This window comes from Anser cygnoides, chromosome 9 (genome assembly GCF_040182565.1).
Source record: "Anser cygnoides isolate HZ-2024a breed goose chromosome 9, Taihu_goose_T2T_genome, whole genome shotgun sequence".
In the NCBI taxonomy this organism is placed as follows: Eukaryota; Metazoa; Chordata; class Aves; order Anseriformes; family Anatidae; genus Anser; species Anser cygnoides.
Window position 1 is genome coordinate 24,546,063 of NC_089881.1, and position 12,757 is coordinate 24,558,819.

Genomic DNA, 12,757 nt, shown 5'->3' on the forward strand with positions numbered 1-12,757 from the left:
AATTATAATAATTGATTATATTATGCATTATGAATATGTAAAGGATAAAGACTTAAAACACATGGGCAAAATAGCCATATGTCTTCAGCTAAAGCAGGATTATCATTTGGATCAAATTGTTGCTTCATTTATTTTGGAGCATTACGTACAATTTAAAATCCCTTAATGCAGCAGAGACTGTCACCACATTTTTCTCAAGGCAGCAAATAAATGAGTTATGGGGAGGATCAACACAGGCACACACCCTGAGCAGGGATGCTGCATACACCTGACTGCAAGGGGTAAATTTCTCAGATCTCACAAAACTGGGGTGAACCTTTTCCGGCATTTGTGTTACAGAAGGATGAATGCAAGACAACACTGCTACGTAAGGTAACTTCCTCACAGTTATCCCCTGACTGTCCCCCTGGGGTCAGCTGTCTCGGTCTATCTCAGACTACAAGTACAGTCAAATTAAGCTCTTATTGTCAGTTCCCCCTTAGACATTCAGGTAACACAAAAAGAAACCACCCAAAAGCAGATTTCTCTTGGTCCTATTGGCATAAATCATTCCCAGATGAGCTACTTGCCCTTCTAGCATCCCTCTGGGGAGGATGCCACCCTCCTCCTTCCCTTTCCCTCTAAAATGGAGCAGGGAAGCAAGATAGTGACCCCTCTTTCAGTATCAACTGAGGACAAGAACATTGTCCTTTTCATTTATGTTTCATATTCTCCTCCTCTGTTTCTATAAAAAAATCCATGCTCATTTTTGTTTCTTTTTTTCTTAAGTCTTTTTCTTATAGGCTGACCATCTGCTGCTAGCACATAGATCGGAGACCTTGGCAGAGCTACACTGGTGCTTGCACTTTTGTCAGGTTTAGGCTACATCCTAGGCAAATCCTTAAAACATTTAGAAGTGTTAATTCATTTTCCCCCAACAACACCCAATATTAAAGCACTTTAAACACTTTTACCTCTTTGTTGTTGTACTGACAGAATCAGAATTAGCAATAAAAAAGTAAATACTTCTCCCCCCACTCCCCACTGGTCTTCATTCTACAAGATCCTTTTGGGAAGTCCTTGTTAACTGAACCTACAAGTTCTATCCATTGCCACCAGATGAGCCAAGGTCAAAGGTCTGAAAAATCTGAGAGTTATTTTCATTTTTTCTCTGGGGTGCATTTTCTTTTTGCAGCCTGGACATCCAGAAGGACATGCATCTTTGCTGATCCAAAGAGGTGATAAATTCGGTATCTTTTATCTGACCAAAGGCATTCATTTAACTAGGCATCTAACACCAATCCATCAAAAACTGCAGGAAACCTATTGCCAAGTATTTATTATCCTAATCACAGAAATAAGCAGCATAAAATAATATCAGTATGGTTTATTTGAGGAGAGCTTTGATTTTATAGCAGTCATTTTTATTGAAAGTTCTACACGAATTGTGCAGCAGTACCATAATATGCTCAGATAATGAGACCGCAAGTCATGCAGTGACAGTAAAGTTCCTTTACCCTTTGTTTACAATATGTGAAAGGCTTTTTTTTTTTATGAATTACAGTACGTGGAAAAATTGCTCTGAAATCTCAGGAAGTACTGGTGCCATGAGTTATGCAAATTAACTATAAAATACTAGAGAAGTCAACGTTATGTCACCATCTTGATGGATAGAAATATGTTTAGGGCTGACAGGCAATCTGAAAATTACCATTACATCTCATTTCCTCTTCTGAGAGTTTTTGTTCTTACTGAATGAGGAAGATCTTGAATATCCTGATCAAACAGCAGAAATTGGCTGCCATCTTCTGACACTTCACTGATAATGTACTGTAATTTTGCTGAAGTAATTGTCCTGATTCTGTTGTAGAAAAGCCCTTTTTAACTTTCACAGGAGAATGAAATGTTAGTCAGGACATGGGATATGATTGGTAATGTCCTTAAGAAAATTACAGCACAAAATCCTTCAGTACCCACAAAATCACCTGAAGTTTTCAAAATGAAAAGACCCGCTGAAAACAAAGCGTGACATGCAAGAAAGACCACGACATTGAAATCTCAAGAGTATAAAGAAAATGGATTCATTTTTGTGGCACTTGGTGTTTATGTTACAATTTTACACTGAAAAAAAAGTTAGACTTTCTCATATTCAATAGCGTCCACAATAAATGCTCTATGTTGTTTCAACTCCTCTTATATAAAGTTTTGAAAATAGTTCAAATGTTCTGGTCATGTTTTTGCCCACATAGGTATAAGGTTAAAGGAGTCTTACCATCTCAACATTCACCTCCTCTTTCACATCCTGAGAGAGATGTACACTCTGCAACAGCCTGCCAACACAATACCCCTTGGCCTCATATAGCAGAAGAGGAAAATAGCTATAAAACCAGGATAAACTTAAGTCTGGATTTTTTCTTTGCTTAATTCCACATTAGGGAAAAATGAATAAGCACAGGTACTAACGAATTAAGTAATAGTGTCCCATAGGAAAGGATGAAAGCAAGAGAGTCATTTAAATATTACGTAGATAAATAACTATATTATATATTGCAAGAACTAATCCTGTCATTTCAGACAACCGGCAGCTTAGAGTGACGTTTTCTTCCATCATTGACCTCTGCAAACAGGAAGGAACCTGACAGCTGGCACAGCTGCAGATAACTATGGGGTGTACAGATACACACACAAGAGTATTACTTTGTCCATCACAAAAGAGCACAAACAGTGGGGTGAGCTGCGAAAAAAAATTATGTATTTGCTGGATATTAGGTCAGGACTGTATCCGTGTTTTTTTCCCATTGACTTGCATCTTATTCTTTTTATTTTTAAGATTTTATTACTGCAATCAAAAAGTGTAATTACAACCTTCTAATAATCACGTATGCTATACATATGTTAAAAAGCCAGGTTTTTCATTTCAAATGCAGCTTCAACCATAATCCAGGTAAGAATACCATTCAGTACTATCACAGCTTTCATTTACCATATTAGCTCAGCTGCTGGAGCACCTATTGTTAAATCCCTTAAATCTTTTTTATATATCATGCCTTTCCCTGCTGACTACAATAGAGCAAACTGTTTTCACTCACTGTCTTCTCCTTTGCTCATCCACACAATCTGCTGCACACAGACTGAGAAACTATTCCAAATATGACAGCAAGACAAACAGAATTGCATTTTGGGAAAAAAGTTAAAATAGATTTTTATGGCATTAGAAAAGTAATCTTTTGTTGCTGCAGAGAGAATTGTTTTCATTCTCCTCCCCTCAATAGGGAAAAAAAACTAGGAAATACTAATTTTTAAAGTAAGCAATGTTAAGCAGAGATTACGTCAACTCAAGCAATTTCTGTTGAACTCTTATGAGTTCTACTAAAATTTCATACCAGACCTCTCCAGTAATCACTGTGCTACAAATACTACTGAATTACAGCATTATGGCATGCCTCTCGCCATGTCCAATACTCAAAGAAATTCAAAAGGACCTTTACAAATCAAGTGCTATCAAAGCCATCTCTTCCGAATGAGTTCTAGAGATTTTTGACTTGGGTCACAGCACAATACAAGTCCCTATTTTCTCTGTGGTATAGAAACATTGATATGCTGTTAACAGTCACGTAAATCTCACTAGATGGGAGCAACAAACATCAATGCATCCAGCCTACAAGTACCATTTCTAATATCAGTCCTGCTTGAACTCCTGGAAACCTCTTCATCATTCCTTCTCCTTCTCTCCCTCTATGAAGCTCCTCCCCAGTAGAGTATATAGTTCATGAGAAACTCACAGAAATTCACAGAAATGGGATTTCCCCTCACCTGGGGTTTAAAACAAAAATAAAGGCAAGGATTTCAGGAACACGTTCAAGGAAGGAAATGCCACATGGAACAGTTCTTCACTTTTTATCTTGATGAAAAAGAAAACAGGCAAGGAGAATGAGGAGGTCTATACACGAGTCACACTCAACCCAGCAAGGGATATGTAGTCTTGTACACACCCATGATAAACATCCAACAACAAAAAGCTGATTTTAAGGAAAATAGAAAAACAGAATATTGGAGAAAAATAAGGACCATGTAATGTAATTTTATAAATGCATACATGTACACATATTTAGCTATTTCATATTTCAGAAAGATAAGGCTGCTGTACATCAGCCACCACTCATACTTTGTAAATATTGACTTTGATTCTGCAGTTATTTCTTTAGAGTTCTAGGAAAACTCAAAGCAAGCATTTCACCCAGCTCTTGTAGTCAAACAACCAAGGCAGTCACTAGCCTACTGAGCATACCCAAAGTCAGCCTCCAACCAAATATTCTCCCCCCAAAAAGCGCATCCCCTGGTGCCAAAGCTATTGTTTTTCTGATAGCCCGAAGAAGCATACAAAATGGCTGATGACTTCAAGCTTAGTAGAATAAGCTATTGGAAAGCATTTCCCTAAAGGTGAGAAGTTTTCATGCAGAAAAGGGGAAGCAGAAGGAAGTTCCCCCTTTGTTAAAGGTAGGGTCCAACTCAACTGTTTTCTCTGACTAAACTCATGCGTATTCTTACAGAGGAAAAGTACAAATTACCTTGTTTACCAGGTTGTTCCAGTTTTTTGAACTCCACTGTCTTGCTTCCTGATTTTATAGCTCGGGTCTTGAAATGATGGCATGATAACATGCCCTGTAAATTCTACTGAGTGCCTTCAAGCAACACAACTGTTCTGTAATGTGAGACTATTTCTTTTGGCATAGCATAAAGAGTTTTTGGTCATAACTAGGTAGAAGTTAGCTTTGACCGCCAGTTTAGGATCAAGTGGCTGCATCACAGCATTAAACATTTTTATAACAAATACTTTTTTCTTTACCTTTAGCAACATCATCAAGTCTCTGCATAAAAGCTTGCAATATTATTATGCAACTTTTTAGTCCCTTGTGAGCACATATTTAAAAATACATCTTAAATACAACTTGCACTGACACAAAGTAAAAATATCCAACATACTTTAAATATATTTAAACCCTGGGTCTTAAGAGACATTATTAACTCATGTCAGGAGATCAATACACACACACACCAGACAGACACCTCTATAGGATATTAAGGGATATTAACCAGCTCCATGGAAGTGTGAAATGAAGAGCCTTATGGGATACAAAATGAAGATTTGCGTGATTAACTCATATGGAGGAGGTGAACTAGAGACAAACAACCCATAAAAGTCAAAACGTGGAGACAAAGAATGAAATATTTTGAGGGAATTTACCCACGCTGACAAAGTCAAAGAGGAGAAGGATATATAAGAGCTGTTAACTCGCATCAAAGAGTCACAAAATCTTTTACAAAATGTTTCAGAGCTTTTTGAAGCTGTTACTATATTCTACAAAAAGCCCTGCTGTTTACAAGAAAATTAACTGGCCCCGCAAAATTGGCTGGGTATAGAGCACATAATTACTATCCAAGTTTAAGTAAAAGTTAACTGCAAATTTTTTTTTTTGCCACTTCAATAATTTGTCTGCAAGAGCAAGTAGCACAGGAAAACCTGGATGTGAAGGACCCTAGCAGCACTTAGTGGAAGAGGAGGGAAGATTTCCTTGCTCTGCCCTGGAACATTGGTCCAGCTCCAGCAGCATTAGCCCAAGGTACATGGAGCAGGCTACGAGGCCAGGCGTGTAATAAGCAGGGCTTGCCAGAACTGTCATCTTCAGTAACCAAAATGTAAGGAAATTCATGCAAGCAGAAAATGTAGCATTGGTCTGCTTTTAAAAACAGTTGGGTGTTTTGGAGAAAAAGCTCACAGATAGCAAAGACCTTGGAAGAAAAACTTTCAAGTTTTTTTTGCTTCTTGCCAATACTTTAATGTATTTTGTTCCCCCAACAATTTATCTTCTTAAAACATACTTTTTAAACAAGCAGATGTGTTCCCAGCTATTCCATATTCAGTGGCATTTCTGTATCAGTTAATTATGTAGTTAATCTAAATCCGTCTAAGTGTTACTATGCAAATAGTTGTTGAGATAATAAGATCACTTGTATACTTTGAGTATGCTCTATTTGGAGCCTTTGTTGCTAGCACAGAATATGTTATAGTTCTGTTTCTCACATTTATTTCCATGGGTCTTCTAGACATCTGTCTGGCTGGTTTCAAGCCTACTTAATCCTACCAGAAAGCTAAGAGATTTTGAATAAGGAAGTGCTCTTTAATAGCTCTGTACAACATATTCTTAAAGTTTCTGAAGTGCTAATTCATAAAGACAGACATACATACCGGGAAAATCTTTTGTTATTTTTCAAATTCTTTCCCAATATAATTAAATACATTTAAATATACTGATAGACAGTATTCACAGGAGATGTTATTAGAGCTGTACCATCCATGCTTCTGCAGATGTAGCTGTGTTAACTCCACGTGCCAGAACTTCCAGTGTGAGAAATTTTTCATAAGTTTAAAAGTTGATTATACACATCTCAGCCATAACTTGAGACATTTTCCATCAACCAGTTGGCTCAAACTCTCTCAAACAGCAAGGCAATGCTAATACGCACAGAAAACAGCATGGTACGTGGAGATGCTGTACATTAGTCACTGGCAGGGGCTTACAAACCATAGTTTGGGATGATCACCACTCACAAAAAAGGTAAACACTACCGAAAGTCAAGGCAAGACAGACAGCAAAGCAGTAGAAAAGGTAAAGTCCTTTCAGAAGGACTGGAAACCACACATTCAAATAGCTGTCTCCAAGTATCTGTAAGAACATGAACGATTTTCCATAATGTTATTGCACATTGCAAAATTCAGGAGTCATTCTCAGTACACACAAACAGCCTGATGTTTAACTTGCTCTGGCATTCTCTGAGTATCTCCTAACCCTTCAAGGATAATCACTTTGAACAAAAAACAAGGAAAATATTGAAACCTAGCTACCTTTTTTTTTTTTTAAAAAAAAACGTAAAATACCAGAAGTTTAATATTGCAAAATGCTCTGGGATGTATTGCTAGGAAGTATTGATTTTTCCCTCTCAGGGCTTATTTTTTAGTACAAAAGGAGTCCACACTTAGAGAACCGTTCCAGTTCTCAAGGACGAATGCCTGCTCTGACCACCACTAGGCCCTGCCACTGCTTAGGAGATCCCTGCAAAGCAGCTGGGCAGGAAGCAAAGCAGAGATCTGCAGCACCAAGCCAAAATGTTTTCCATTTTGCCACAATGGAACACGGAATTAAGAAAACTAGAAGAACGTGACTGATTTGGGCGTGCTCTGGGGGGATATAGGGGGATATACGTTCCCTGTGCTTTCAATCTAAGTGGGTTCACAACCAGAAACTTAGGCCAAAGTTGAGAAAAAACAGTTAGAAAGGAGGCTTATATAAGATGGTCATCACAAGCCAAGAACTGCTTTCTGACTGCAGTCAAAAGATTATTCGAGATTAAAAGATTATCATTTCCAGATTCAGCTAGATGCCTCTGTGAAACAGGGATCAGGGACCTATGCTGCTGGCTGGGCCCTCTCTGCTTTGAGCACCAACAGCTCACCAGGACCATCCTGACTTCTAACAGGGCTTCGTTTGGCCTGGCCTACTCAATACAAAAAGTATTTTGAGCTGATCACTCAGCTCCCCCCTACACCCCCACTTTGAGCACGGTATATGTGAAATTCACAAAAGGAAATCTCTGTGGTTTCCACGTTTATCCCTACAATCAGCACCCGGATGCTAAGGTGGCGCTGAATGAACAGGATGCTCCTTTGTGACTGGCTTGCGGCAATCTGCAAAGCTCTCCTGTAATCCTCTCATCATTTATACTGAAAATGTAATGCTTGGCTCCTGAATCAGAGTCGACATGGACTCGGTTCACTGTATGGCAAAGCAGGCATCAACCAATACACGAAGTCCAATGGACGCAAGCCTGTTCCTTCCTCATAGGATTAGTGCTATGCAACCAAAGCACCAACGAGATAAGGTCAGAGATTTGAGTCCAGTTTCCCAAAAGACTGCGTTCTCCAGAAGGTCAGAAAGATGCAGATACCTGCATCTGTGACAGCACGCAGGTGTCAGAGGGGCGGTTGTGTTTTGTTTTGGTTTTATTCTTTAAGAAAAAATATTCATACACTTAAGCAAGCAGCGAGAGGCTCCTCTGGAGAGCATCTGCACCTGTCTCCGCTGCGCCACAACACGCTCCTCTCGCCCAAGATAGCAGCAGCGGGAGTCTTTGAAGACACAGTGAGGCTGCGGGGTTTGACATTGCTGAAGAGGTACAAAACCAGGGCGAGGTTTCTTGTTCCCCTCACACCTACAGAGTCCTGGCAACGCAAACCTGAATCCGTGATCTAATATTACTACCACCTCCCAGAGGTATCACTTACTGCCTCGCTGTTTCATTATTTAAGTGCTTATTATTCTGCTGTACAGCTTTACTTGCACAAAAATTATCACTATAAAGGAGCTGCTCTCAGACTCCACATACGCATTAATTTTTGAAGGCTTTATATGAGTAGCTTCAGTGCAGAACCCCACTCATGCTGCTCACCCAAGTAGTCCCAAAGGTTTCCTAACACAAGTCAGATGAGTGGGTGAGAAAGTGCCTGCTGTTTATTTATTTTCTGAGAACACAAAATTTAGACCGATTTGGCAGGACTCAGCTTTGAGCTAGGAGAAACCTGAAGACCAGGGTGGGAGCCTTGCTATTTCTGCACCAAAGCTTTCCCCAGCTGAGCAGACAGCATTCAGAGACAGACACATTGATTTAGAATTCACAAGAATTTAATTTTCAGGAGAAAGATGACTTTTGTCCCCCCTTTTTTTTTTCCTCCAAATCAGCTTACTTCGAAGGCCAATGCAAATATCCTAAATGTATGCTCATGTATCTGCCCTACTTCTGCAACCTATTTTAAGCATTAAGCAATTCTAAACAGTCTGATTCATCTCAGGTTATTAAGGAGAGAGAGAAAGGGAAAAAAAGAAAAAAGAATGGTCCCTAACATCTGATTTGATTTTGATAACTTTAATTCTTTGTTTTAGATATGTAATAACAAAATAGTTATTATGATTCTGTGACAATCCTAAAAAGACTCATTCAATTTTTAGTATTTATCTGGATTTATGCAAATTCACGTAACTTAAAAAGGTAATATGATTAAGACAGGATTTTCAATTTAATTCCCCAAGTATGTGCATGTCCTTTCTTCTTATGCAAATTATTGGGACTAGTCAGTATTTTTCTCCTCTTAGATCACTTTTCCTAAAATAAAACACTTCAAGTGTGTACAGTGACATTCAACTTATACCTGCAGTTCTGCACCAGTCTAAATAAGCAGCTGGCTTTAGCTGTAGTCTAACCACCAACATTGTATTTCCCAACAACATATTCTTCATGTAAATGAAGACAAAGAAAATAGAAACAAGAGCATCCATGAAACCATAGTGGTCAATTTGTCAAGACAAACATAGTGCCTGCATCTGAACTAAGTACCTCCCTGCTTTGTGCCCTTGCATCAATTAACATTTAATTTGACTTTTTACAACCTCACTTATCACCAGTTTTCATTCCTTTGAAGCCAGAAAATGTTAGCTTCTCAAGTCTGTTGTTTTATGATTACTTACAACCAATGCAATTTCCGTTGAACATAAGATTAACACACCATAAGTGTGATGCTCCTGCAGTTATTTGTGAAACGAAGAGAAATTTGAAAGCTTAAAAAAAAGGAAAAAAGACTACATAATCCTGCTGGCAGCTTTCTAACAAATAAATATATTTGATGACAAACTGAACCAAAAGCAGTGCAGAAACAAATTGTGTCTTTATCAGTTTAAACATTATCAGGGCCTTTGAGGGAAAAGGCACTGTCTCGCTCTCCTGTTTACACTGCATCAGATCAAAGTAGCAGCTAATCGAACTGCAAAACAATTTTAAGGAATTGCAATACATATTTACACTGCCCACGAGTTTATAATGGTTCTGCGAAATTTTGACACCAAGATCTACCAAAATAAAACAGTAACATTTTTTTAAAAATCAGGATTCAAGAACAGATTAGGCAAAGGCTTGTAAAACCGAGCAGATGCAGCTCCTCTCCTGTCAGGGTGCAACCTCACCTCTGCGTGACTGTGGCACGAGGGAGGTGTGAGCACAGATGGTGTTGGAGACCTGTCCACCTCGATGTTTCTCCTCTTCAGGTTTCTTGAAGTGCTGCTCTCAGTAGGTTTACCTGAGACACCTCGCAGGGACAGACGTGCACAGAGCAGACCGGAGCCTGCAGCATCTCAGTAGACGTCAGCTGCTTTATTCCAACTGAGCAGTTAAATAACCAAAGCCATCCCCTATTCTTACTGCCATGAAGAGTTTTCAGCTCAGCAGAGCCCGCGTGGCACAGCTGTACATCTCTCGCATACTCACAAAACCCACAAAGGCTCGAACACCAGCTATAAATAGAGCCCCTGCCTTCTCAGCTCAGTACCTTGAAGCACCCACTCTTGCAAGAAATTAAAATTCTTCATAAGGGACTGGATGCGCGCACACATTTACATCCACACCTTCATACTTCAGAACAAAGCGCTGGTGGCCAAAAATGCAACTCAGGAGCTAAAACTGGCTCGGGAGGCTCCAGGCCATTGTATTTTTCTCCTACCTGAATTTTGTACTGCAGACAGGGGAAAGGACTGGGGTAGGCCCTACAACAAGGGAAGTGAAAACACACATGGCACATGCCAAGGGAAGCAGGCCCAACCACAGGTCACAGCCCGGGATGGGTGATTGCTAGGCACAGACCCCCAAAATATGCCTGTACAGCCCCACAGCCTTCTGCCCAGCCAGGACACAGGGACAGGAGAGCCTGGAGATGAGTTGGAGGGGCTGAGCACGTCAAGGAAAAAAACATCCACGTCCACATAGTTGAGTTATGGAGTCTTTTCTTATATAGCAAAGAAGTCTTTCATGGAGAACTGATGCTTTCTCAGAAGCAGCAGCTTATTAAAAGGGATGAACATCCTTATAAATTCTTTTTGATTCCTCTGATGCTACAGGAAGGACCATCTGCATCCATCTCCCTTTCAACTTCTGACGTCTCAGCAGCCTCCACTTCCAAGAGCAGCACACCACCGTGGAGAAAGCTGTGAAAGATTTCACCTCCATCCTCTTCCGAGGGATTTGCTTGATAAGATGCATCAATTCATAGAGAGAACATACAAAACTTTACTTAGCTGTTTGGATGAAATAAAGTGAACTCAGTTCAGCAGCTTCTTCTGAAGTAAGAATAGTTTTTTGCTCCCACTGCCAAGGGGTGCACCAGGATTTCCCCGGGGGAGTTCGCAGCAGGCTGGCTGCCAGCAGCACAGACAACTAAAAACATGCAAGCAACGGCTTCGGAGGTGGCTGCATCCCAAGGGACACGTGAGACTGGAGAACAGTGGTCCCAGAGAGCTCGCTACCAATTAAAGATTCATTTCATCATCCAAAAGAAGAAAAAAAACACAAGACCTCGCTAAACTCTTCCCTTTCTTCTGCTTTCTTTGGGGCACTTCGCTCTTCTCTTGCTGTCTGGAAGCGTCCCGTAAGATTTCCATAAAAATTGAGTGTGACAAAAAGTTTCAGCACATTAACAAGTGGGAATTCAGCGAGGTACCCAGAGGTGTCCAAATGAAGTTGCCATGGTACGAGAGCAGTCTTGAATCATCTTTTCTTTCCAGCTGCAGTCTACATTAATTGAAATACCTGTTTTAAAGACAGCGACAGGAAGGTAGAGGAGAGCGCTTTGATCTATAAAAAACATTGAAAGGAACATGCTATAGTGTCAGAAAGAAGAAAGAAAGAGGAAGGAGACCTAGGAAAACTAAGGATAAAGCAAGCATAATATAGCATTAAAGAAGAATTGTCAGAGAAAATTGTTGAAGGGAAGCCTCAAGAATAACTTCTTGCAACTCCTTTTCATCTCAGAAAATTTCAACATCTATGTGATGAAATGCAAAGCATCAGAACAGCAGGAGAAAAACTCCTCTGCTTGAAAAAAAAGTGAGAGGATGGTTGTGCCACGCAGAGCTTATCAACAGGAAGACTCTGTAAGAAGGGTGTTCTCAGCAATTAAGTTTCCCTAAACTTGGCCAACTTCAGCCCAGAGCATTCAGCCGCTGCCTTTAAAAAGATCACAAAAATGCAACACCATCTGTGGTCACTCCAAGTACAGATATTTGTCAAGTTAAAAGCCAATAGCAATGCGTATGACCTTCTGGACAAGAAATATTCCCATGAGCAGCATTTTCTTCCCATTATTTACAATTGTTTCTTCTCAACGCAATCGCATCAGCCCTGCTTTATAGTGATGTTTCCTGCAAGCAGAATTAGGTCCTATTCATCCATGAAAACACCAGTGTTTTCATGAAAACAGATTCACCTAGGCACACATTAATACAAATCACTTTTGAAGCGTCCAGCATGATGTAAAGCTAAGAAGCTACTACTCTTTTAATCATCAAAAGCCAGGAAAATAATATTGCAGCAAGAGCCGTGGGACTATGAAAACAGTAACTTCAGGACAGGTTTCTGGCAGAGGAACGTAACAAGCCATTCTAAGAGGATCCTCTTATTTTTCAGAAATGAAATGTAACTGCCAGCTTGGCTAAATTAAAGCCTGTTCAGAACTCCAACCAAAAATCTGCAAAGTCCATACAAAGCTACTCAAGGACAGAAGATTCAATCCTTTGTGCCTGACGACCCAAATCCCACACAAAGCTGGTAAGGCTGCCTTTCTGGCAAGAGACAGCACAAAGGAAAACACTCGCTGGGATATAGAAGAGTTCTGTAAACCAGG

General features: G+C 39.9%; 1 long non-coding RNA gene across 3 annotated transcripts in view; it reads right to left on the reverse strand.

The window, feature by feature from the left end:
• Positions 1-10,226, reverse strand: part of LOC106043553 (uncharacterized) — an 87,289-nt gene extending 77,063 nt beyond the window's left edge. For all 3 annotated transcript variants that reach the window (XR_010833533.1, XR_010833531.1, XR_010833532.1), the window contains exon 1: positions 10,050-10,226. This is a non-coding gene — a long non-coding RNA (uncharacterized lncRNA). The remainder of the gene's footprint in view (positions 1-10,049) is intronic.
• Between the last annotated feature and the right edge of the window lie 2,531 nt (positions 10,227-12,757).